We start from the raw sequence: 24,139 nt of genomic DNA on the forward strand, positions 1-24,139 counted from the left end.
GTTCTGTCCGGTTCTGGCAAACCAGCAGTGGAAATTTTGAGTAGTTTGGAGAACCGGCAAACACCACCTCTGGCTGGCCCCACCCCCATCTATTCTCTGCCTCCCGAGTTCCAGCTGATCGGCATCCCACCTGATCTGCTGGGTCTTCTTCTGTTCCCTGCACGGAGAACGGAGCTGGAAAGGTGGTTAGTGGAGTGGGGAGAGAATGGGGATTTTACAGTCCTTGCCCTGGAGGAGGGTGGAAATGGAGATTTTACAGTATCCTTCCCCCAGGAGTGGGGAGGGAATGGGGATTTTGCAGTATCCTTGCCCTGGAAATTGAGATTTTATAGTATCCTTCCCCCAGGAGAGGGGTGGAAGTGCAGAGCTTACAGTATCCTTCCCACAGGAGTGGGGAGATAATGTGGATTTTGCAGTATCCTTGCCCTGGAGTGGGGTGGAAATGCAGATTTTACAGTATCCTTCCCCCAGGAGTGGGGAGATAATGTGGATTTTACAGTATCCTTCACCCAGAAGTGAGAAGGGAATGCAGATTTTACAGTATCCTTCCCCCAGGAGTGGGGAGGGAATGGGGTTTTTGGAGTATCCTTGCCCTGGAAATTGAGATTTTACAGTATCCTTCCACCAGGAGAGGGGTGGAAATGCAGAGTTTACAGTATCCTTCCCACAGGAGTAGGGAGAGAATGTGGATTTTGCAGTATCCTTGCCCTGGAGTGGGGTGGAAATTGAGATTTTGCAGTATCCTTCCCCCAGGATTCCCCCAGGAGTGGGGAGGGAATGGGGATTTTGCAGTATCCTTCCGCTGCCATGCTCACCAAGCCAAGCCACACCCAGCAAGCCAAGCCCACAGTGAAAAATGTTGAATCCCACCACTGGAAGAGTAAGGAGAAGATCAAGAAAGCCATGGAGGGATGGAGCTGGGGTTGCCGATCCTTCCAGCAGCTGTAAGGCAAAGGTGTCTCTGCCTTCATATCTATTCTTCTTTTATAAGAAACATTCATCATACTGTGACTTACAGAGTGTGCCCAACAGAGAGAAGGTTTGATTCAAGCTTTTGTTTGTTTTGGAATCCATAATGTTGCATTTCTATAACAAGATTCTTATTGTGGTTCAGTCAATCTCAATACTTCCTTGGCCATGTCTTCCTCTTCTTTCTCAAGCTTTCTATTTTGTTCCTTGCCTGTGTAGCTCCCGCCATCTGCACTCTTAAAAGTCAGGAACAATTGTGAAGTACTAATGCCCAGTTCCACCATAACATTTTTTTTTTAAAAAAATGTCATTACAATCAACGGCTGTTTGGCTGCACAATTGTATTTTATTCATTTTTTAATTCTCCGTTCGTGTTTGTAAAGACTTTTCTGTCGTTATGGAAAATTGCGCTGAAGTCTGTGGCAAATCCCTTTTCAAAAGAGTGATTGCTCGAGAAGAGAAACGAAGGTTGAATAACTTGGCAGTCCCTTAAAAGGTTCTTTCATGCACGCTTCAAAAGAATGAATGAAAGTTTTGAAAACTGTTTGTTTTGATGACCGACTTCCTACTCGACTTGCTAAAAATGCTTTGGCGTGGAATTACAAAACTCAAGAGACCGGCAATGTCTGCGAAGAAGTAAAGATACCTCTTAGAATCAAAAGGTTAACAGAATGTTCTGACCTAGGCTTCCTGAGACAGTAAAAATCACACTCTTAGTCCCAAAAACCCTCTTTTTATTTCAATGGCTGTGACTTATGTTCATTCACAGCCCTTAAGGAGTCATAAATAGTTTGTAAAGAGTCCAACAGAAGTCTGTCACAGTCTTTCGGGATGAGGCTAATAAGCCTTTATCTCCCTTGAAACACTGTCGAAGATCTAATTGCCAAGTAGCTTTGCAAGGCCAAACGGAGCACAGAGTCAAAACGGAGCTTCAGAGTTTAAACCGACCAAAACGAACAAAGTTGCTTCCTGCAAAGGCTCAAGTGCCTTTGCTCCTCCTTTATGTCTTATGGGAGGGGCCAATCATCTCCAAGCCTTACTCCAGAGTTGCCCCTTTTGTCTTAACTGTACTTGCCATTTGGCAGCTCTGAGCATGCGTGTACTGGGAACAGGCTTCCCCTGTTCCTCTGCCTCGCTGATGGCTCTGCTCCTCTGACTCTGGAGGCTCCGGGGGCAGCACATTACACCCAGATGGCTCTGGCCCCCTCTCTGCCTCCGACACAGAGCCCTCCTCTGAGCCTTCCCCAGACTCCAGGACTGGCCCATGTTCCTCCCCAACCTCCTCACTGTCCGAATCTGCTGCCAGCTCCACAACACAGAAATGCAAAAAATACAAAAACTAAAGCCCTTTTTAAAAAAATGGAGAATGCAGCTTTTGCATTCTTGCTCTGTGGACTTCCCTTCTTGTCAACTGTTTTCCAGCGCAACCTATAAATTTCTTAGTGGACTTCCTGTAGATGATGAAAGAGACTGAGCAACCAGTCCTTGTGTCACAATAATCCAGAGGAGGCCTTTTTTCACAAACAGGAGTCACAGTTCCTAGGCCACCCAGACCAAGAGAACCACTTCTGAAAGCTAGCCAGGTTGGTCTAGTGGTGAAGGCACCAGGCTAGAAAGTAAGAGACCGTGAGTTCAAGTCTCGCCTTAGCCATGAAAACCAGCTGGGTGAATTTGAACCAGTCACTCTCTCTCAGCCCAATTCACCTCACAGGGTTGTTGTTGTTGTGGGGAAAATAGGAGGAGGAGGACATGTTGGATATGTTCACCACCTTGTCTGTAGAGATTCTCAGTCATCGAGGTCATGGTTGTCCCAAAGGTGTTTTTTCAGGAGGCAACCGGGCTTTCTTGTTTTTTGTTCTTTTGAAGACGTTTGGCTTCTCATCCAAGAAGCTTCTTCAGCTCTAACAGGATTGTGGGGAATGGAAGGATTTATATTCCTTGCAGACAGGTGGAAATTTCTCTACAGACCTTTAGCTATGCAATTTGGGATGAGCACCCTTGGGATGGTGTGGGAATAGGAATGGATTTCCAGAGGGGGAAAAATTGCAGACCACAGGAACCATTAGCGCTACTCAGGTGACCCTGGGGACACAGATAAACCTCCAAGTGCTTCAAGGACCCTCTAAAAGGATGCAAATGTCCAGTTGTCTGCAAGGAATATAAACCCTTCTATTCCCCACTATCCTGTCAGAGCTGAAGAAGCTTCTTGCATGAGAAGCGAAACGTCTTCAAAAGAACAAAAAACAAGAAAGTCCAGTTGCCTCCTGAAAAAGCACCTTTGGGTTCACCAGCTTGGTTATATCTATAGATATCTAGATATCTAGATATCTAGATATCTAGATATCTAGATATCTAGATATCTAGATATCTAGATATCTAGATATCTAGATAGATAGATAGATAGATAGATAGATAGATAGATAGATAGATAGATAGATAGATAGATAGATAGATAGATAGATAGATAGACAGACAGACAGAGAGAAAGAAAGAAAGAAAGAAAGAAAGAAAGAAAGAAAGAAAGAAAGAAAGAAAGAAAGAAAGAAAGAAAGAAAGAAAGAAAAAAAGAAAGAAAGATTCTGCCAATGCTCCAGTTCATTTCAGTCATGCAGTGGATATCCAAAAGCCTTCCTTAGAATTGTGCTCTTCCTCACACTTTCCCTTAAAATAATAGTTTATTTGTTTATTTCAATTTATTACCATGCAGTTATGGTCATGCACAGATATAATAAGCTGGTGTGGCATGCTTAAGATTTTTTATCATTATTATTTACATGTAGAGCAGGGGTGTCAAACTCAAGGCCTGGGGAACAGATCAGGCCCATGGGGTACTTAGATCTGGCCCGTGCGGCTGCCCTAACTGGTCCACGGTGCTTCTGCAAACATCTGCCAGTGAAAACAGAGCGCAGGAGCCTGTTTTCATTGGCCGAGCACTCGGACCACTACAGGTACCCCCGACAGTAGTGACATCAAACTGGCCTGCCCACATTGGCCACACACCCCCAAGGTCAAACACAATCCTGATGCAGCCTTCAATGAAATTTGAGTTTGACACCCCTGATCTAGAGGAACCTGGAACAAGGCTATGATTTCTTCTTAACAAGACTGGCCTCTCTGTATGTATTAATCTGGAGTCTAACGTTTGGCTTGAGAGGGTCCAAGTCATAACCCCCTCCCCAAAAAGGAAAGACTAGGATAAAAACTTGTTGTCTGAATTAAAATGGATCTAATAATATACTCAATTATCGAAGTTTTTCTTAATGATTTGCCTGCTCATTTTGTTAGAGAAGGCGATAGTCCTCAATTTACAACCATTGATATTACAACTGTTGGAAGTTCCAGCAGTATTGAAAAAAAGTGACTTACAACCATTCCTTGCACTTATGACTGTCCCAGCAGTCATAAATACATGCCGGTTGCCAAGCATCTGAAATTCGATCATGTGACCATGGGAATGTTGCAACAGTCATCTGAGCCGAGATGGTGCAATGGTCAGAATGCAGTACTGCAGGCTCCTTCTGCTGACTGCCGACTCCCTGCAATTTGGCAGTTCGAATCTCACCAGGCTCAAGGTTGACTCAGCCTTCCATCCTTCCAAGGTAGGTAAAATGAGGATCCAGATTGTTGGGGACAAGAGCAGGGGGGAAATCCAACAGTTCGGACAGGTTCTAGAGAACAGGTAGTGGGAATTTTGAGTAGTTCGGAGAACAGGCAAACAGGATATTTTGCAATATCCTTCCCCCAGGAATGGGAAGGGAATGGGAATTTTGCAGTATCCTTCCCCTGCCCCCCCCCCCCACCAAGCCACACCGGCAGAACCGGTAGTAAAAAAAAATTGCATTTCACCACTGGGTAAGACACTGACTAGACAAGATGAAGTACCTTGTATTCCCCTAGGGATAGGGCAAGATCCCAGGTTGAGAAAGACTTTTCCAGATAAAACTCAGTTTATTCACCAGTTTATTCATACTTGGTACCCTCCAGACCAAGACACCCCCCCCCCCCCCCGCAATTCCTAGCCAATGGTCGTACTAATTCCAGCTTCTACATGTTGTAGTCCTCTCATATATCAAATCTCTAATAGAACAAACTAGCAAATTTATCAGCACACCATTAAGCCATGGTGGCGCAGTGGTTAGAGTGCAGTACTGCAGGCTACCTCTGCTGGCTATTAGCTGCCGGCTGCCTGCAATTTGGCAGTTCAAATCTCACCAGGCTCAAGGTTGACTCAGCCTTCCAACCTTCCGAGTGGGTAAAATGAGGACCCAGACTGTTGAGGCAATATGCTAACTCTGTAAATCACTTAGAGAGGGCTGTAAAAGCACTATGAAGCAGTATATAAGTGTAAGTGCCATTGCTAAGTGCTAAGTGTGAAAAATGGCTCTAAGTCATTTTTTTTAGTGCCGCTTTGACTTTAAATGGTCACTAAACAAATGATTGTTTAGGGCAAAGGGGTGCAATGAAGGCACTTCAATGGTGAAGAAATGTCCTTCTGGGTTCAGCTCCAAGTAGGGAAGAAGACACTGGAGACATGGAGGCTGCTTGGAAAGATGGTTTATTGTTGGACAGGGCCACATGGCTTGAGCCCTGACCAGAAAAGGTGATCACATGCTTCAATGTAGGTGGAGAAGAAGAGAACGAAGGGCTGAGGAAGGGGCTTGCTAGGCTTTTTATACCCTGTTTAGTCCCACCTCTCTGTTTCCTGTTCCTGTGTAAGAAATGTATTCTGATTGGTTGTCAGACTCCCATGGTGCCATGCAGGGGGCTACTCTCTAGGCTGTGATGAGTTCTCAGATGCCTTGTGGTCAGTTTTGTATATTATCATGCCTTTCTCTAGCTGCTGGTGAAGTCTTTATTATGTAAAGTGAGCTAGCCTGGCTAGTCTTAATGGCCCATTAACTGGGGATGGGCAGAAAGCTACAGGCAACTATTCTGTCTTTTAAAACATGTTTCTTTCTTTTCACATCCAGAGAAATATTCTGCCTTTTCAATATTTCCTAGGATATTTCATTTTTCTGGGAGAGAACTGGATGATAACTTCCCACAGTTTATATACTTTATTTGTATTTTTTTTTAAAAAAAGGGAAATTGGGCCTGTAGCCCAGCTGTTCAAGACGCCAGAATGAAAACAGGAGGAATCCCAAACAGTTTTACACTAATACACATTAGTGATTAAATGCTGTCTGGCCATCAAGGTTGCATCCAACACCACAGCATATCACAAGCACCATTAAACTCTTTTAAAAGGCAGTGTTTAAAAACAAAGAAAGAGGGAAACTTCACCATTCAACAAAACTCGAAAATAAGGCTCAAAGAAGCAGCTTAAATGCTCATAGACCTGCAAATGCTGCAAAAACTAGGCTAGGTATATGGCTACCAGCAATTGAAAAGCTACGTCTCTCTGCTGCAGGTGGGGAAAGCTTTGGCAAAGAACGGTGTCAACCTTCCACACCCAAACCCAGAAAAAAAGAAAGAAAGGGAAAAAAATTGGGGAGGGCTGTGCAAAAAAAAAAAACCGGTTTGTCAACTCTCAGGAAAGCAATTGGTTTGCCCAAATATATCTACAGTCACCTGTGTCAGATTCAAGGCCTTATCTGCAGGGAGGGGGAAAGAAAGATTCTAGAAGGCAGGTAAATCTCAATCAGGCTGTTGCTTTTGTACTCCTCAAAGTTGCGTCCACACAACACATGGGCATCACAAAGTAAGCAGCCACCATATAACCTGTGGGTTTATGAAGCTTAGTCCATGCGAATCAGGTTGAGCAAAAGCAGATACGGTTAAGTACGACTAAATACAGCACAGCCAAATTGTAGATGAACATCTGGCCGAAAATATCTTGCTTCATTTACTGCTTAATTATTAAGATAAATCAGCCATCAATAGACACATAAATATTTGTTGGGCATTTTACCAGACAAGTATAACAAAGGGAATATATATCTGATTTCACATGTATTGACTGCAGAGAGAGTAGTATTTGCATGACAATGGACAAGTGAAGAGATCCCAACAGATGAAGATGTGATTAGAAAAATATTAGAATGTGCAGAAATGGATAAGCTAACACTTACAATTAAGGAGGGGAGGAAAGAAACAATGTTTTTTGACTTGGGACCTATTCAATGGATAGCTGATAAAACAGGAATTAGAGACAGGGAAATATGTGAAAGGATCAGTAATATAAGAAAGATAGGTTATCTAAATAAATAGTATGATTATTGTTATTAATGTTAATATAATTGATATTGATAAAGTGAATATTGTTGTAAACACTTGATTATTTCCTAAAATGATCTGCACCCAAACAACGCCCTGTTCAATTGAAATTGGAATTTTTGCATGTAAAAAAAAAACTTATTACAAAAAATAGACACATAGATATTAATAACATCTATAGACTATGCAAGAGAGGCTATCACCCAATCCAAAAAGGAACAAAAACACTCCAGCACCTCTCCACCAGCAATCAGCACCCAGATCAGCATAGATTAATTCTAAGGTTAACCTCAGACCAACAATCATATAAAAAATACCCCAATCAGCAAAGAAACTGCCAAAGAAGCTAAGCAAGCTCAGAGAGAACCAAGGAGCCCTCATTGCTTTCTTACAGACCTCAACTGCACCATGATCACAAGACGGGCCTTAGGAAGACTGGTGATAATGTTGATCTATATTAGAGTCATCGAGGTACAGCTTTGAACATTGAATTCAAAGTTTAATGGTTTCCCATCTCCAGTTGTGGCCGACTCAAGAGTGCCGTGTTCATCTCCGATTTTCAGCTGAGGGAGCCTGCATTGTCTGAGAGACACTTCTGTCATCATGTGGCTAGCATGAAAGTACTCAATGTTGTTACAATCCCACTCAAGCGGTACCTATTTATCTATTTGCATTTGCTTGCTTTCGAACTGCTAGGTAAGCAGGAGCTGGGAGACGAGTAATGGGAGTTCACCCCTTCATGCAGCTCTTGGGTCTCGAACCCAGGCTGTTGGCTTTCCAGCTGATAGTCCCAGAGGTGCTTTTTTCAAGAGGCAACGGGAGTTTCTAGTCCAGTTTTTGAAAAAAGTACCTTTGGGATAACCATGACCTGGATGACTGAGAATCTCCATAGGCATTTTCCAGCTAATAAGACTAGTGCCTCAACCACTGAGCCATCATGCCACCCATGAACATTGTTGTTGAGTTGAAGTTCACAGGTCTTAAAGTTGCCAAGGACTGGACACTCCTGGTCTAGATTGTAGAATTGAGCAAAATTTTCCCAAAAGGTAACAGCAAACCACTTCTGTATTATTGCCCCCCCCCAAAAAAAAGCCACATGGCCACATCCATAAATTCCCAAAGAATCCAAGGCAACTTAATGGAGGCTTGATTTTCGTCTCAGATCACAAGATGTCAATGATTTAGAGAAGCCACTTGGGATCAATAACGATCATCAAGGGCCTTAATGCAAGAACAAAATAAATATATATCAATTTATTTCTCATACTTCAATTAAAAAGTAAGCATTATCTAAATGTAGTGAAATCCGTAGGGGGCAATTATATGTAACGTGAGCAGTGTGAATGGGTTAATGCAGTTCTCAGCTTCAAGAAGCAAATGCGCTCAGCATAGAGGATTTTGACTGATATGAAAGCCAAGGTAAAAACACATTTCTTAATAGCAATAGCACTTAAGAGTTATATACCGCTTCACAGTGCTTTATAGCCCTCTCTAAGCGGTTTACAGAGTCAGCCTCTTGCCCCCAACAATCTGGGTCCTCATTTTACGCACCTCCGAAGGATGGAAGGCTGAGTCAACCTTGAGCCTGGTGAGATTTGAACTGCCAAATTGCTGGCAGCCAGCAATCAGCAGAAGTAGCCTGCAGTACTACACTCTAACCACTGTGCCACCATGGCTTAATGATGTGGTGATAAATTTGCTATTTTGTTCCATTAGAGATTTAATATATGAGGACTGCAACACGTAGAAGTTGGAATTAGTACGGCCATTGGCTAGGAATTGGGGTGGGGGGGTGTCTTGAGCCCGGGATAAGAGCCAAGGTGGCGCAGTGGTTAAAAAGCAGCACTGCAGGCTACTGCTAGATCAGCAGGTCAGCGGTTCAAATCTCACCGGCTCAGGGTTGACTCAGCCTTCCATCCTTCCGAGGTGGGTAAAATGAGGACCCAGATTGTTGGGGGCAATATGCTGACTCTCTGTAAACCGCTTAGAGAGGCCTGAAAGGCCTATGAAGCGGTATATAAGTCTACTGCTATTGCTATATTACATCTGGAGGGTACCAAGTATGGCTGGTGAATAAACTGAATTTTATCTGGAAAAGTCTTCCTCAACCTGGGATCTTACCCAATCCCTAGTGCAGCTATGGCAAACCTTTTTTGGCTTATGTGCCACAAGCGGGGAGAGTGCAGGGGGGTCGTGTGCGGGCGTGCTTCACCCATAATGCAATGAGTGAACCCCCCAGCATGCATGCACGCATGACAAGCGCTTCCCCCCATTATTTGCATGCTTTTTTCTCCCTCCCCAGCCTCCAGAGGCTTTATAGGAGCCTGGGGAAGGCGAAAACAGGCCCCCCGCGGGCTTCAGGAGCTTCCCTGAAGCCTCTGGAGCGCAAAAAACCAGCCCTACGGGCAAACCGGAGGCTTCCCTGAAGGCTCCAGAGGATGAAAAACGACCCTACAAGCAAACCGGAAGTCACTTCCTGGAAGCCTCTGGAGCGCAAAAAAACAGCCCTACGGGCAAACCGGAAGTCACTTCCTGGAAGCCTCTGGAGCGCAAAAAAACAGCCCTACGGGCAAACCGGAAGCTTCCCTGAAGGCTCCGGAGGATGAAAAACGACCCTACAAGCTTCCGGTTTGCTCATAGGGTCATTTTTTGTCCTCCAGAGCCTTCAGGGAAGCCTCCTGAAGGTCCCTGAAGGCTCTGGAGGACTAAAAGCAGCCCTATGAGCAAACCAGAAGTCCTTTCCTGAACTTCCGGTTTGTCCGTAGGGCTGGTTTTTTGTACTCCGGAGGCTTCAGGGAAGCTCCTGAAGCTTTTGGAGGGCCTCCGGGGGCGGGGGGCTGTTTCCGCCCTCCCCAAGCTCCCATAAAGCCCCTGGAGCCTGGGGAGAGCGAAAAATGGCTTTAAAAAAGGCTGCACGCTGGCCAGCTGAAAGGGCAGTGCCTCCGTGCCCTGACAAATGGCTCCACGTGCCACCACGCGTGCAATAGGTTCGCCATCCTAGTCCTAGGGGAATACAAGGCACTTCATCTCGCCTAGAGAAGAATGTTCCATAATGTGAAAGATGCCCTGTTTAAAAATGCAATTCTGAGGAGAAAAAGTTTCAGTTTCGCCCACTTGCCAGCGAGTTCATACACATCTTACAGTCAGCAACTCGGTTGCATAGTCTTTTGCAACTTTGATTGGGAAAGACGCAAATACTTGAGCAATCGGTGGAGGAAGACTACCGCCAAAGAAACGACTAGAAATACTTGATCTGCTCTGTGAAGCAACAGAATGGCGTGAGGGTATCAAGCCAGCCGCTTCAAAGCCCTGATATCAAGCCTGGAAGCCATCTTTTGCATTGGGCCTTCCGCCTTGCCAGATTTAATGCTGTGGAAATTATATGGAGAAGGGATTATATGGAGTATGGGAGATACATAGTCATAATAACATTCCTTTCTCAGAGAGTCAAGGTTGTTTCGCCCTGTACCTGAAGTGGTATGACTGGAAGGCTTCTCCAGTTGGGATGGTGCCTGATTGGACCATGTGATGGACATGTGGGTGCTGGGTAGGGACTTGAACTTTCCTTTGGGTGGGGAAAACCTGGAAGCTTTCAGATTTGGGTTTTCCCAGATGTGCCAATATGACATCTCTAATAAAATAGAACTTGGAGGAAACTCAAGTGTCAGGGTTCCAAATAGCATCAAAAATAGATCAGAGTCCAATGCAAAGGATTCCTCAAAGTTCCAATTTATTAAGAGAGCCATGTTGGCACATCTGGGAAAACCTGGATCTGAAAGCTTCCGTGTTTTCCCCACCTAATTGAAAGTTCAAGACCTTGCCCCCACACCTGCAAGTCCATCACATGGTCCAATCTCCCACTGCCATGCTGGCAGTTCCACCCATACAGTTCAGATCAGGTGTAGGGGTGCAGAGACAAAGGATGACCTTGGCTTTCTAGAAAGAATTTTGTTATGGCTACATATTATGTAACTACTTAGAATCCCCCTCCAATTTTCCCACAATACAAAATACATAGTAGAAGGAGGCCACACTGACAGAGTAGGTACGAACAATTTTTGAAACCCACCACTGATGGGGAGGCAATGGTTGTAAGTGTGAAAAATGGTCATCGGTCGCTTTTTTCAGGGCTGTTATAAGTTTGAATGGTCACTAAATGAATGGCTGTAAATCAAGAATGCACCTTTATGCAGAAGAAGTTAAGAGTGGGACTCTGAATGCCAAACCACATACCTTCTCCCAAAAGGAAACAGGTAACACTTCAAAGATAGAGGTGCCCCGTCACAAAACCTCACAATCGTCCTGCAAAACGTCATACCAAACAAAAACAAAGTAAGCACACCCCAAAAGAAAAACAGCTAACTCCTAAAGATATGAAGCGGTTATCTGTCATCTACCTACATAATTTCCCCTCTCCCACAAAAATATTAAGCAACAGCCAACCTTCAAACCCACAAGCGAAACACATACCTCATAATGAACAGAAAACAACCTTTTCCAAATCAACAACCGAAGGAGTTATTTTTCTGTGGTTGGGGTAATATAATATAATATGCCAAGCAAGGGGGTGGTATTGTAATTTCTGATGCAGAAAATAATACTTTGGTTGGTTGTCTGCCATAGCAATTCCACTTTGCCAACCACACTTTAATGTCTTTTAAGTGTGGTTCCTAAGATTCTTGGGGAATCTCCCCAGAACCTCTGCAAAAACAAAATTATTTTTCAGCCTGTGTTCAAAAAGCATAACCTATTAAACTTCTTGGTTCTGAGTTTGAGTATAGTTGTATCATCATAATCTCTGCATTTTTAATATAGTTGTAATAATTTAATCATTATTTTTTACTTCCTTTATAACTTGTTAAGCTGACCAGAATCACCTTATAAGGGAGGTGTGTGGCGTAGAAATTTAATAAACTAATTTATAAAAAAATAAAATAATAAAAATAAAATAAAACCATCATGAGACGTGGCAGTGGTAGAGGATGCATCAAATTTAATTTTTAGTATGGCAAATATTTGTCAATATAATGTTCTTTTGGGGGTCCTCCATAATTTTTAAAGGAGGAAAGGGGACCTGAGTGGGAAAAAAAGGCACACTAATGTAGATAAATGCAACCATTATGCTGCATTTCAGGTTTTTTCAGTCTTTTCTCATTGATACAAGCCGACCACCTCCCCTCTCTCCCTGATGTTGGAAGAAATGTCCATCTGGGTTCAGTTCCATATGAGGAGAAAGACACTGGAAACATGAAGGCTGTTTGGAAAGATGGTTTTAATGGCGGACAGGACCACATGGTTTGAGATCCTGAGGGAAAGGGGGATCACATCAGGGATGGGTGGCTGCCCGACATTGCTTTCAGTTTGCTTTGCACAGTTGCCTGTAAATTGTTCTGCGCATGTGCAGAACATGAAAAAATGCGTGAAAAAACAAGCCGGTAACGGCAGCAGTAACTGGGGAACCAGTCTGGGGGGCGTGGCCAGCCTGCCGTCCCTATCAGTTCGACGACCCAGTCCCAATTTCCACTACCGGTTTGCCTGAACCAGTACGAACCGGTAGCAGCCCACCTCTGGATCACACGCCTGGATGGTCTTAAAGAAAAAAAAGGGAAGAGATGCTGAGGGAGCCTGAGTTTTATACCCTCTCTTGGGCCCCGCCGTGGAACTTCCTGTTCCTGTCCAAGAAATGTATCCCATTGGCTGTCAGACTCCCAGGGGGCGGGGTTTTGGCTAACTTTTTAGGCTGTCTGTGTCCCAGGCTTGGTTGAGTCTTGCTGGTGATCCCCTGGTGCCATGTGGCGAGTTCTTTTGCTAAATGGGTAGAGGACTAATCCTATCATGTCCTAAAGGCCATGTCTTAATCCCATCACCCTTGAGTTGAAGGGCGGGCAGGGAGCTGCAGGAAGCAGCTTTGTCTTTAAAACTTGTCTCTCCTTTTCTCATCCAGGGAAATATAATATTCTGCCTTTTTAATATTTCCTAAAATATTTCATTTGTCTAGGAGAGGGGTGGGTGCTAATGTCCTTCACTGCCAACTTTTTCCATTACCAAGGGCTATAAAATAGCATAGATATAATTGATTTTGCTGAAGGGAACAGAGTGGAAACGTCTGATGTTGGGTATGTACAGTATGTGTAAATAAAATGAATTCATTCTTTCAGCATTCTTACTATGCTGCTTCCTGCCTTTTCAACGTGCTGCTAATAATTTGGCAGATTGTGCCAGATTTCAGCTGCTAGGGAAAGGGGTCCAGGAGAGCCCTCAAAAGAGAAGGGGTTGGAAGCTGCAAATGCCCCAGAAATTGATAAGTTATGTCAATGAATTTACTTTCCAAATGTATTACTATATGAGTTGTTCCGAGAAAAAGTTATCAGAGAAGAACAAGTAAGATGATCAAAGGTCTGGAGACTAAACCATATGAAGAAACGGCTGCAGGATTTGGTCTTGGCTAGTCTAGAGAAAATAAGAATTAGGGGTGAAATGATGGCAGTCTTCCAGTATTTGAAGGGCTGCCACAAAGAAGAGGGGGTCAAATTATTCCCCAAAGCACCAGAAGGCAAAACAAGAAATAATGGTTGGAAACTGATCAAAGAGAGAATCCTGGAATTAAAGATTAATTGTCCTCACTGTTAGGAAGTTTATCAGTAGAACATCTTGCCTTCAGAAATCGTGGTACTTTATCACTGGAGGTTTTTAAGAAGAGACTAAGAAGAGCCACATATCTGAAATAGTATAGGTTCTCCTGCTTGAGCAGGGGGCTGGACTAGAAGACCTCCAAGGTCCCTTCCAGCTTAATTTTGGCCAAGCTTGGAAATTTCTCGGTGGAAGGAATCAGAGTTTGCCCCTTTAAATGAGCCCAGAAATTGTTAAGTGGCTTATACCATAAAAAGATATTTCTGCAAGGAAACCTCTGAATAAATGATTAAGTTATGGAAGTGAGATTCCAACTGAACAAGAAAAAAAAATCCAACACATCAGAACAGTTTGGCAGAAGAAGCAATGACAGAAGGAGATGTTGCACTTCTGTTACAGAAGACGTACATGTACAAGCAGGACCACCATCTGCACAGAAAGATTCAATTTGGACTCTTGCCCTCAGCACTGGGGTTGGTCTCAATGGGCTTCCAACTGTTGGATTCCAAGATAGGCCTCTTGCTTGGCAAACACCTATTACAAGTACAAGGAGTGGCTCAGTGGCTAAGGCGCTGAGCTTGTCAATCAGAAAGGTCGGCAGTTCGGCAGTTCGAATCCCTAGCGCTGCACAACGGAGTGAGCTCCCATTACTTGTCCCAGCTTCTGCCAACCTAGCAGTTCGAAAGCACGTAAAAAATGCAAGTAGAAAAATAGGAACCACCTTTGGTGGGAAGGGAACAGTGCTCCGTGCGCCTTCGGCGTTTAGTCATGCCAGCCACATGACCACGGAGACGTCTTCGGACAGCGCTGGCTCTTCGACCTTGAAATGGGGAATAGCACCACCCCCTAGAGCTGGGAACAACTAGTACGTATGTGAGAGGGGAACCTTTTCCTTTATTACAAGAAGGCCTACCAATTGTGTTCTGTGAAAAAAAATTAAAAGGTGTTCCTCTTCCTTGCACGTTTTGAAAATGGAGAAACCTCAACCAAAGAACAAGGTGATGTATAGTATCAAACACCAGCACGGAATTTCAGACAGTTTACTGTATGTATGCAGCATGTAATTCCCTTACAAGAGAGGTACAGATTGGTCTTGACTTATGGTCATTCACTTAACAACCAAAGTTACAACAGTCTTAAAAAAAACCACTTCATGAACATTTATTCGCATTTATACCCCCATGGTCATGCGATCGGTCAATTTTATTATTGGATTGAGTTGCCATTTTATATTTTGTGAATGGTTCGGTTGACATCGGCATATGTGGGACTGATTTGGGTAGATTTTAGCAATAGCAGTTAGACTTATATACCTCTTCATAGGGCTTTCAGCCCTCTCTAAGCGGTTTACAGAGTCAGCATATTGCCCCCAACAACAATCCGGGTCCTCATTTTACCCACCTCGGAAGGATGGAAGGCTGAGTCAACCCCGAGCCAATGAGATTTGAACAGCCGAACTGCAGAACTGCAGTCAGCTGAAGTAGCCTGCAGTGCTGCATTTAACCACTGCGCCACCCTCGATTTTAAGGGTGACACTGAAATATAATTTTATCATATGGTATTTATCCATGTATTAAATCATTGTATATTATTTTAAGCTCATTTTAAATTGTATATTTATTCCAATTTCATTTTAAATTGCATTTTATTCCAATTGCATTTTAAATTGTTTTTATCAGTTTTTAGTAATAATTTTTCTTTGGAACTCTGCACTTTGATACAATTAGCCATGGGCTACTCAATAAAGTAACCTAACTATATTTTGGGTTTACATAATTATGTAATCTGCTTGGGCCTTTTTCCCTGCTGTAAACTACCAGCCAAATAATTTGAGTTAGATGGCTTTCTAAAGAGAGAGAGGGAGGGAGGGAGAGACGGAGAGAGACGGAGAGAAAGAGAGAGGGAGAGAGAGGGAGGGACACACACACATACACACACAGTAAAACAAACAAACAAACAAATGTTGTTGTAGTCAGAAGTTTTTAAACCTTGCCTTCAACCACAATAGCAAAATGCATCTGTCCACTAGACCCCTGGTCTACAATCAAATATCCCAAACATGACATGGGTGACTATGCAATAAATAAATTGAGTAAATAAAACTTGTACTCTGCTGCAAACTTGAAGCTTAAGGCCTAGGGCAGACAGAATGTGGCTACGGCTCTTTGAAGTGTGTTATGCACAATGCAGAAGAGCCAATGTGTCCATTTCTTCTTCCTGTGGTTTATTGGCGTGTGAGACTGGCGTCTCTATTCTGCCCTAGGAGAAACCATTAAAGTACTTCTGTACTCCATTGGTATCCTGTCTCCCCTACTTTTATTTCCACAACAGCTAGCCTGCAAGGGAGGGAGGGAGGGAGGGAGGGAGGGAGGGAGGGAGGGAGGGAGGGAGGGAGAGAGAGAGAGAGAGAGAGAGAGAGAGAGAGAGAGAGAGAGAGAGAGACTGTCTGTCTGTCTGTCTGTCTGTCTGTCTCAAGGTCATCATACAGTTTCGTGGAGGCCCAAGTCCATCACCTTAACCCAGTGTTTCTCAGCTACTTGAAGATGTATGGATTAGGAAATCTGGGAGTTGAAGATTCAAGCAACTAAGACTGAGAAACATTGCCTTAATGCTACCTTATACTGGCTTTAGGTCAAATGAACAATTAACAAAATGTAAGTGTGCTATACATTTCATCAGTATTAGAACCCCTATTGTTTCTCAACCTTGGGAGTTTTAAGCTGCATGGACTTCAATCCCCCAAATTCCCCAGCCAGCATGTTAAAGTACAACCAATCTGACCATTTCTTCTTCCTGTGGTTTGTTGGTAAATTAAGCCCAGCTTCTTTATTCTAGCATGCAGGATGGCAGGAAGTATGTCTGAATGAGGAACTGTGGGAGTTGAAGTCCAACAGCTTAAAGCATCTTCTGTTGAGAAATACTGTATTGACATAGGGTCATTTATTGCCCAAAATTATATGCACCCATTCCCCATCTCCCCCCTGCAAATACTGCAAGGATTGCTTACTCAAGGGCTACTGAGCACAACTTGTAAACAGCCAAATAATGCATCTTGGAGAACAGTAACAAAAATGTGTGCTAAGCATCAGGGAAACAACCCCGAAGCTGCAGAACAAGCTTTATATTCATAGCTATCCTCCAGCCTCCTATATTTTTCAGAGGAAAGATAAGAACACATTTTATATTTGTGACAGCCCCATCTTCACACCTTTACTTCCTCTGTGCATATTTATTATCAACAGGTTTCTTTTTTGCTAAAAACTGCAAGCTCTTTGCAACGCCTGGCATGTGCTAGTTTACCTTGGCTTCTGAAGCTGGCTTATCACCCTTCAAGAAAAACTTCGGGAAATACAAGCATAAATAGATAAAAAGGACTGTGAAAAAATTAACTTCTCTTTTTAAAAAGCCTGCTCAGCCACAACATAATAATCGCACGATTTAAAAGCAACAGGAGCCAGTGTTTACTTTAGTATATTGCGTTGTCATACCCTTGTATGAGTACCGGGAGTCCTCACAATCACAAGTGAGCCCTAAGTTTCTGTTGTTAAGTGAGACATTTGTTAGGTGAGTTTTGAACCCATTTTACGACCTTTCTTGCAACAGCTGTTAAGTGAGTCACTGCAGTTGATAAGTTAGTAGCCCGGTTGTTAAATGTGATCACGTGGCTATGTATGAAAAATGGTCAGAGGTCACTTTTTTCGGTGCCCTTGTAACTTCTGTCACTAAGTGAGCTGTTGAGGGTTGAAGGCAACCTTCATTGACCAATGTAATGGTAGTACTAAACACCAACTCTGAGCAACACAACCAGGAAATGCTACTGAGGACTTTTTCTGCTCTCTGGTTGGCCTAAAGCACGGATGGTGAACCTTTTCAGCACCGAGTGCCCAAACCGGAATGTGAGGGCATGCGCACCAACCAGCTGGTCTTCGGGTTTCCAGCGCTCCAGCATACACAAAGACCAGCTGGCCGATGCACGTGTGCGCCAGAAACCAGAAAAGCAGCTGGCAACAGCATGGGTGCCCACAGAGAGGGCTCTGCATGTCACCTCTGGCATGCGTGCTATACAGTGGTAGGTTTCAAAAATTGTTCGAACCTACTCTGTGGGTGTGGCCTCCTTTGTGGGAGTGGCTTGCCGCCCATGTGACTGGATGGGAGTGGCTTACCCCCCCCCCCCATGTGACCGGATATGAAAATGCCGACAACACTTGTCAGAACCACCTTAAATTACCTCACACACAGCACTGGCATGCATAAGAATATGATGTAAACTTCTTTTTTAAAAGGCATCTTTGCTTTGCGTTAAAACAACTTCAACACATGCAATGTTCTGATTGCACCACAAACGCAGTAGTCATCCTTACCTTTCACAGAGGCACTGAGTTTTATAAATATGAGCATGATAGTGTAGAATAATCATATCCAAGGACCAGTGGTGGGTTTCAAAGAATCTTGGAACCTCTTCTGTAGGTGGGGCCTGCTTTCCGGGACCACTGGTGGAACCTCTTCTAACCGGTTCGGTAGATTTGACGAACTGGTTCTACCGAATAGGTGCGAAGTGGTAGGAACCCACCTCTGGTGCTATAGGTTCATCATCACGGTTCTAAGGCTTCTGGGTGATCACCAGTTGTCCAGTTAGACCAGGGGTGTCAAACTTGATTTCATTGAGGGTCGGATCAGGGTTGTGTTTGACCTGGGGGGAGGGTGAACTGCTGGGGGGGCATGGCCAGCTGGACGTCACTCAAGGTTCTGCTTTTGGCTGCAAGGTGCTTCTGTAGCTCTCTACAGGAGGCCATTGAGGCCAAAAACAGAGCCCGGTTGTGCCGTATGCAGCCTTCCCGAGCTCCATTTTTACTGGTAGAGGGCTGCAGGAGACCATCGCAGCTAAAAACAGAGACTGGGAGGGCCACGCTCCATTTTCACCTGGCAGAGGTATTGCGGGCCAGTCCTTCGCTGTCTGTCCCACAGACCAGATCTAAACACCCCTACGGAACGGATCAGGCCTGCGGGCCTTGAGTTTGACCTCCCTGAGTTATAGTGTTTTTCTGCAAGATACTCCTACATTGCTGTCGAAGCAAGGTAAGATGCTACTGAGTACCCACATCCTGTTTAGATAAGGTTTAGGCTTTAAAAGCACACACCTCACCTCACTTCACATCTACACAGAAAGTGCTGATAGCGCGCTTCTCCCCTTGTGCTGATTGTGGTCCCATTGGGACTCCCCAAAGCCACCATGACTGAAGGTGTGGGTGGTATGGAAAGAAAATAAATAGCTGGTACCTGAAGTACTAAGAAAACCAAACAAAAAACAAAAACAGTGGTATGGACGAGATGATGAAAAATCTGTAAAGGTCCGGGAGAAACTGTGCAGGTTCCTTCTCAGGTATTTACAAGCTTCACCTGTTGGAACCCAGGCACTCCCTTTTGTAAACAAAGGATATCCTTGCTAATGGGGTTTTGTGTGCACGCACCATGCAACCGAGAGCCTGCTGTTAAAATTAAGGACCGCCTCCTTCAAGCTCTGTATTGAATGGGTTGAAAACTTTTCGTAGCTACATAGAAAGGGGCGACTTTAAGTAGAAAAATGATATTAAAAGGCATCTTTGTTTATTTTGGGCATCTACTTTGCTTCTGAGCTTTCGCTCAACCAAGATTTTTTTTAAAAAAAACAACAAACTATTCTTCACAAAGAAATGACAGCTGCACTTGATCCAACTCTTGGTTGAAGATAAAATAATGCAACCATCTGAACAGAATTCCTAAATTCCTGAAAACCTCCGAACTAAAAAAGCAGTGGCGAAGGAATAAAAATGTTTGTGATTAGCTGGCCAGCTCCTGGCCTTGTACTTTTTCTTACATACTAAAAAGCAGAGACCTCACCAGGGGTGGGTTTCTCGCCCCGTTCCAACCGGTTCGGTTGGAACGAGGCCGGCGGTGTCCTCGTGCACGGGCGCGGTGCACGCATGCGTACTAGTGTCTGTGCAATGCTCCAGCTGCTCCTGGAGGATCGCGCAGGCGCTGCATGCGTCCTGCGCATGCGTAGAAGCACAGAACTCGTCAAAACCGGGTAAGGACCGCGGGTGGGCGGGCGCGCCCTTCGCCGTTCCCGGAAGTTACTTACTTCCAGGTTCGCCGACCAACCGGTTTGCAGGGACCGCCGCGAACCGGTTGAAACCCACCCCTAGACCTCACACTGCCAACAAAAGTGTCTATAGTCAAGGCTCTGGTTTTCCCAGTTGCAATGGATAGTTGTGAAGGTTGGACCATAAGAAAGGCTGAGTGCCAAAGAATGGAGGTCTTTGAACTCTTGTGCTGGAGAAGACTCCTGCGACTCCCTTGGACTGTAAGGCGATCAAACCTGTCAGTCCTAGAGGAGATCGATCCTGACTGCTCTTTAGAAGGCCAGAAGGCCTGAAGAGGAAACTCAAATGCTTTGTCCACCAAATGAGAAGGAAGGACTCACTGGAGAAGAGCCTCATGCTGGGAATGATTGAGAGGAAAAGAAGAATGGGACAGTAGAGAATGAGGTGGCTGGAAAGAGGGGAGAGGGCAACTCTAAGCCAGGGTGGTAAAAGATGTCCTCTCCTCCAGAGAGATTTAGGGGACTCCTCCATTTGGAAGATGCCCACAGTTTGGAAATGACCTTTCCCTGCAGATCTGATTGTTTCCCCTGTTTTTCAACCTTTGGTACCTGGAAACCAGTCATGTTTTGTACTCTTGCATTTGAGACATAACATCCACCGCCTCTTACCTTTCAACTACCTCTCCGCTCAGGTGCCCTGTTTCCCTGAAAATTAAACCTCCCCGGATAATAAGCCCAGTTGGGCTTTTGAGCGCATGCACTAAAATAAGCCCTCCCTGAAAATATTGCAACACAGCAGCAGCCATGAGGTGACCACGCTTCCTTCCTCCTGCACCTCAATAATAATAAGACCTCCCCAAAAATAAGGCCAAGTGCTTATTTTGGGGGACAAAAGAAAATAAGACCTTGTCTTATTTTCGGGGAAACACAGCTATGTTGATGACCATGTTTAAAATTACTATGTAGCCTGCTTGGATAGGTATCTATGCATATATTTATTAGATGTTTATCCCACCTTTATTACTTTGTAGGTTACTCAAACCAGCAAACATACTACATATTTCTTCCTCCTCTTATTTTTCCCACAACCACCACCCTATGAGGTGGGTTGGGCTAAGAGTCACTGGCTCAAAGTCACCCAGCCGGCTTTCAGCCTAAACCAGGATTAGAAATTACAGTCTCCTGGCGATTGGTCCAAAATGACCCAGCCAGCTTTCGTACCTAAAACAGAAGTAGAATTTCAGTCTCCTGCTATCTAGGCCAGCAACTTAACCACTATATACCAAACTGGTTCTACATCTTACCTTCCTTTTTAAATGGCTTGTAGCTCACCATGCAAGAATACCTTTATCTTTTTTTTTTCCTGAGCCTGCCAGAAGAGTCTTGGGAAAGTAAGAAACGGCACAAATGTTTTAAGCAAAATGCAAACTCTGAGTGTAAGTAAAAGTTCCCTTTAAGCAACATGTGCAGGTAGTTTGTTTCTCCTCCCTCTCTGGGGCTTACCGCATCTTGAGCAAATAAAAAGGAAGTTGTAGTAATAACATTAATTGCAAAGCCTCACATTGTTTAGCTCAAAGTCCTGTTGTTGCAAAAAGGGTTGTTGTGCCTTTAATATGTTTGTTTAGACTAGCAAAGAGGTATTTTGTAAAAATAAAAATAAACTATTTTCTCTTTGAAAAGCAGATCTGTTTTGGATTTACAACACACAAGTCAAATTTCTCCAGAAAGAAAACAGGAAAGAAACAGAAACAGGAGGAAGTGCTTATGTTAAAGACAGAAGTGCTGTCGTTCTACCTTTACTCCAAAACAGGCAGCGTCCTGCAAAGTTTTGCTGCAATAGGTAGCCGGCTCTCCCTGTTTGATGTCTGCCTGTTAAGAACATCACTTGGTAAGCAAGGAGGAACCCAGCAAGAAAAGGGATTTCAGCCTCCCTTATTGCACCTCTTTGCTTCTTTTCCCTTGGGGGGCGTTTTATGGAAAGGTTTTTACACCATAAAAGATAAACAAGGGGAAAAACATAACAGAAAAGTGGAAAAAGTGCCAGCAACAGAAAAATTAAAAAAAGAAAATGGAAAGGTAAAGAAGCCGTTTCCTATCTTCTTCTTCTTCATCACATTACAAACAATGACTTCTCTTTGGATTTTTTTAAGGGTAGCAACATCGGGAGCCTAGCATAACCTGTGGCCAGGGCACATTTAGTAGGCCACTCAGGTACAGCGGAAGAAAAGGATGAAGGGTTAGAGCTGGCTAACTATCTTTAAGAACACACACTGCAACCCTAAACAGCAAGTGCAGTTGTATGTGGGATGCCTCTGTGAGACCCACTCCAGGACAGGTGTGTTAACCTGTAGTACATAAAATGATCTGCTACAATGTCCTACCTATCAATGACGACTTCAGCTTCAACCACAACAATACATGAGCAAACAACAGATACAAACTCAAGGTAAACCATTTCAAACTTGATTGTAGAAAATACAACCAGCAACAGAGTGGTCAGTGCCTGGAATGCTCTACCGGACACTGTGGTTTCTTCCCCAAACCCCCAAAACTTTAACCTTAGACTGTCTACTGTTGACCTCACCCCATTTCCAAGAGGTCTGTAAGGGGCATACATAAGCGCACCAGCGTGCCTACCGTCCCTGTCCTACTGTCCCCATTTATTCATACCCACTTACTGTGTTCATATTTATGTTTATACTTACCCCTGTTATCGTTTTCATGTTTGACAAACAAAATGAAATAAAAATGAAATAAATAAAATGTCACAAAAGTGGAGCTGGAGTTTTTTGTTGGGTTTTGCAGAAAAGAGTTTGGTAGATGTATGTAAAACAATCTGAGCTTGACATGTTTTGCATCACTCTTAAGAATTTGGGGACTTTTTCCTCATTTTATAACCCACATTAAATACACGTCAAGCTATAAACTTCAACGTTCTGTTTTTTTCTCATAGCGGAATAGCTGGAAAATATCCTGCTTGCTTTGGCAATTGGATCAAAACTATGTTTATACTTTTATCTATTATCTTATATATATGCTTGGTCAAACAAACAAACAAACAAACAAATCGAGTTGCCATCATCAGCTACCTACTGAACCTTCAACTAATCAAATTGAATTCCCAGCACCTATCACTCTCCACCCCAAAACTAACCAAGAGAAACCAAGTTCAGAATGCCAAGAGTGAAGGAATCGACTATCTCTGAGTCTGAAAGGGCAAAGTTATCTGAGTTGAGCTCCAAAACGACCCCTCGGTTAAACCCTGGCGGACTTCAACTCCCAGAATTCCCCAGCCAGCAAAGCTGGGGAATTCTGGGAGTTGAAGTCCACCAGGGTTAAAGTGGCCAAGGTTGGAGAGCCCTCTCTCTATTCAGAGGGAGACCCCAGCAGAAGATATCAGGGGCAAAGTCTTGGCAGTTCCGGAAAAGCAGCCAGCAGCCCTTCAGGCTGGGTTTTCCCAGCTAAGCCTTGTGACTCCGTGGCTCCGACGTATTGCACAAGTCCAGCCAAGTTCAAGAAACCCAACCTAGGCTTAGCTTGTTGTCTGAACACGCCCCGCAGGTACCGCTCCCCAAACAAGGGCGCGCGGCCGCGCGCAGACGTGCACATACCTAAGGCTCCCCTTTTTTGCCCTGGCCAGTAGCCAGCCAGGTGTGCGGATCATGGAACAAGGATCCGGCCAGCCAGGAGGAACCAAGGCACCCGCCACTCTCTTTGCTTCTCTCTTCAACGGCTTCCTTCTCGGCTCGCCAACCCTAACCCGGCCATATGTTTCCAAGCCTTTTGGCGCCAAGCCGCCAACTTTTCAGCCAACTCAAAGTTGGGGGGAAAGTGCAGGGAGCGCGCCCGCGTTACCTGGCCAGGTGGGGGAGGGTCCCTTCCCTTGCTGCAGGACTCGGCAGCCGCAGGCAAGCGAGGCGGGAGCAGCCGAGGCGAGGCGAGGCGACTGAGCTCTTTCCTCGGAGAACTCGGAGAGGAAGCCCGTTCTTAGAAGCGAGCGCCCTCGGTCCGCCCGGGCAGCCTTTTCACAACTAGGCGCCTGCGAGGCAGAAAAGGAGACCCAGTTGAATCAACCGCAGGAGGAGGGAAAGACCGCCCAGCGCAGCCGCAGGGAAACCAGGCCTGGAGTCCAAGCGGCTGGCTGGACGGAACTGGAGCTGAGTGGAAGGCGCTCGTCTCGGGGGAAGCGGGTGAGGAGGGTGTTATATATTCATTTATTTTATTTACTGATTTGATTTGTCCATC

At 44.5% G+C, this 24,139-nt stretch overlaps 1 protein-coding gene across 5 annotated transcripts in view; it reads right to left on the bottom strand.

Annotated features, from left to right (window-relative positions):
* Positions 1-24,080, bottom strand: part of SYTL1 (synaptotagmin like 1) — a 59,263-nt gene extending 35,183 nt beyond the window's left edge. For 3 of the 5 annotated variants that reach the window (XM_087727384.1, XM_087727385.1, XM_087727381.1), the window contains exon 1: positions 23,750-24,080. The gene's annotated coding sequence lies outside the window, so the exon portion shown is untranslated. Of the gene's footprint in view, positions 1-21,198; positions 21,263-22,599; positions 22,923-23,749 lie in introns of those variants that run through there. The other 2 variants (XM_087727382.1, XM_087727383.1) reach the window with 2 other exon arrangements.
* Positions 24,081-24,139: the final 59 nt, after the last annotated feature.

Source organism: Thamnophis sirtalis, unplaced genomic scaffold (genome assembly GCF_051295495.1).
Source record: "Thamnophis sirtalis isolate CommonGarterSnake01/CBP01778 unplaced genomic scaffold, rThaSir2_p1.2 scaffold_13, whole genome shotgun sequence".
Taxonomy (NCBI): domain Eukaryota; kingdom Metazoa; phylum Chordata; class Lepidosauria; order Squamata; family Natricidae; genus Thamnophis; species Thamnophis sirtalis.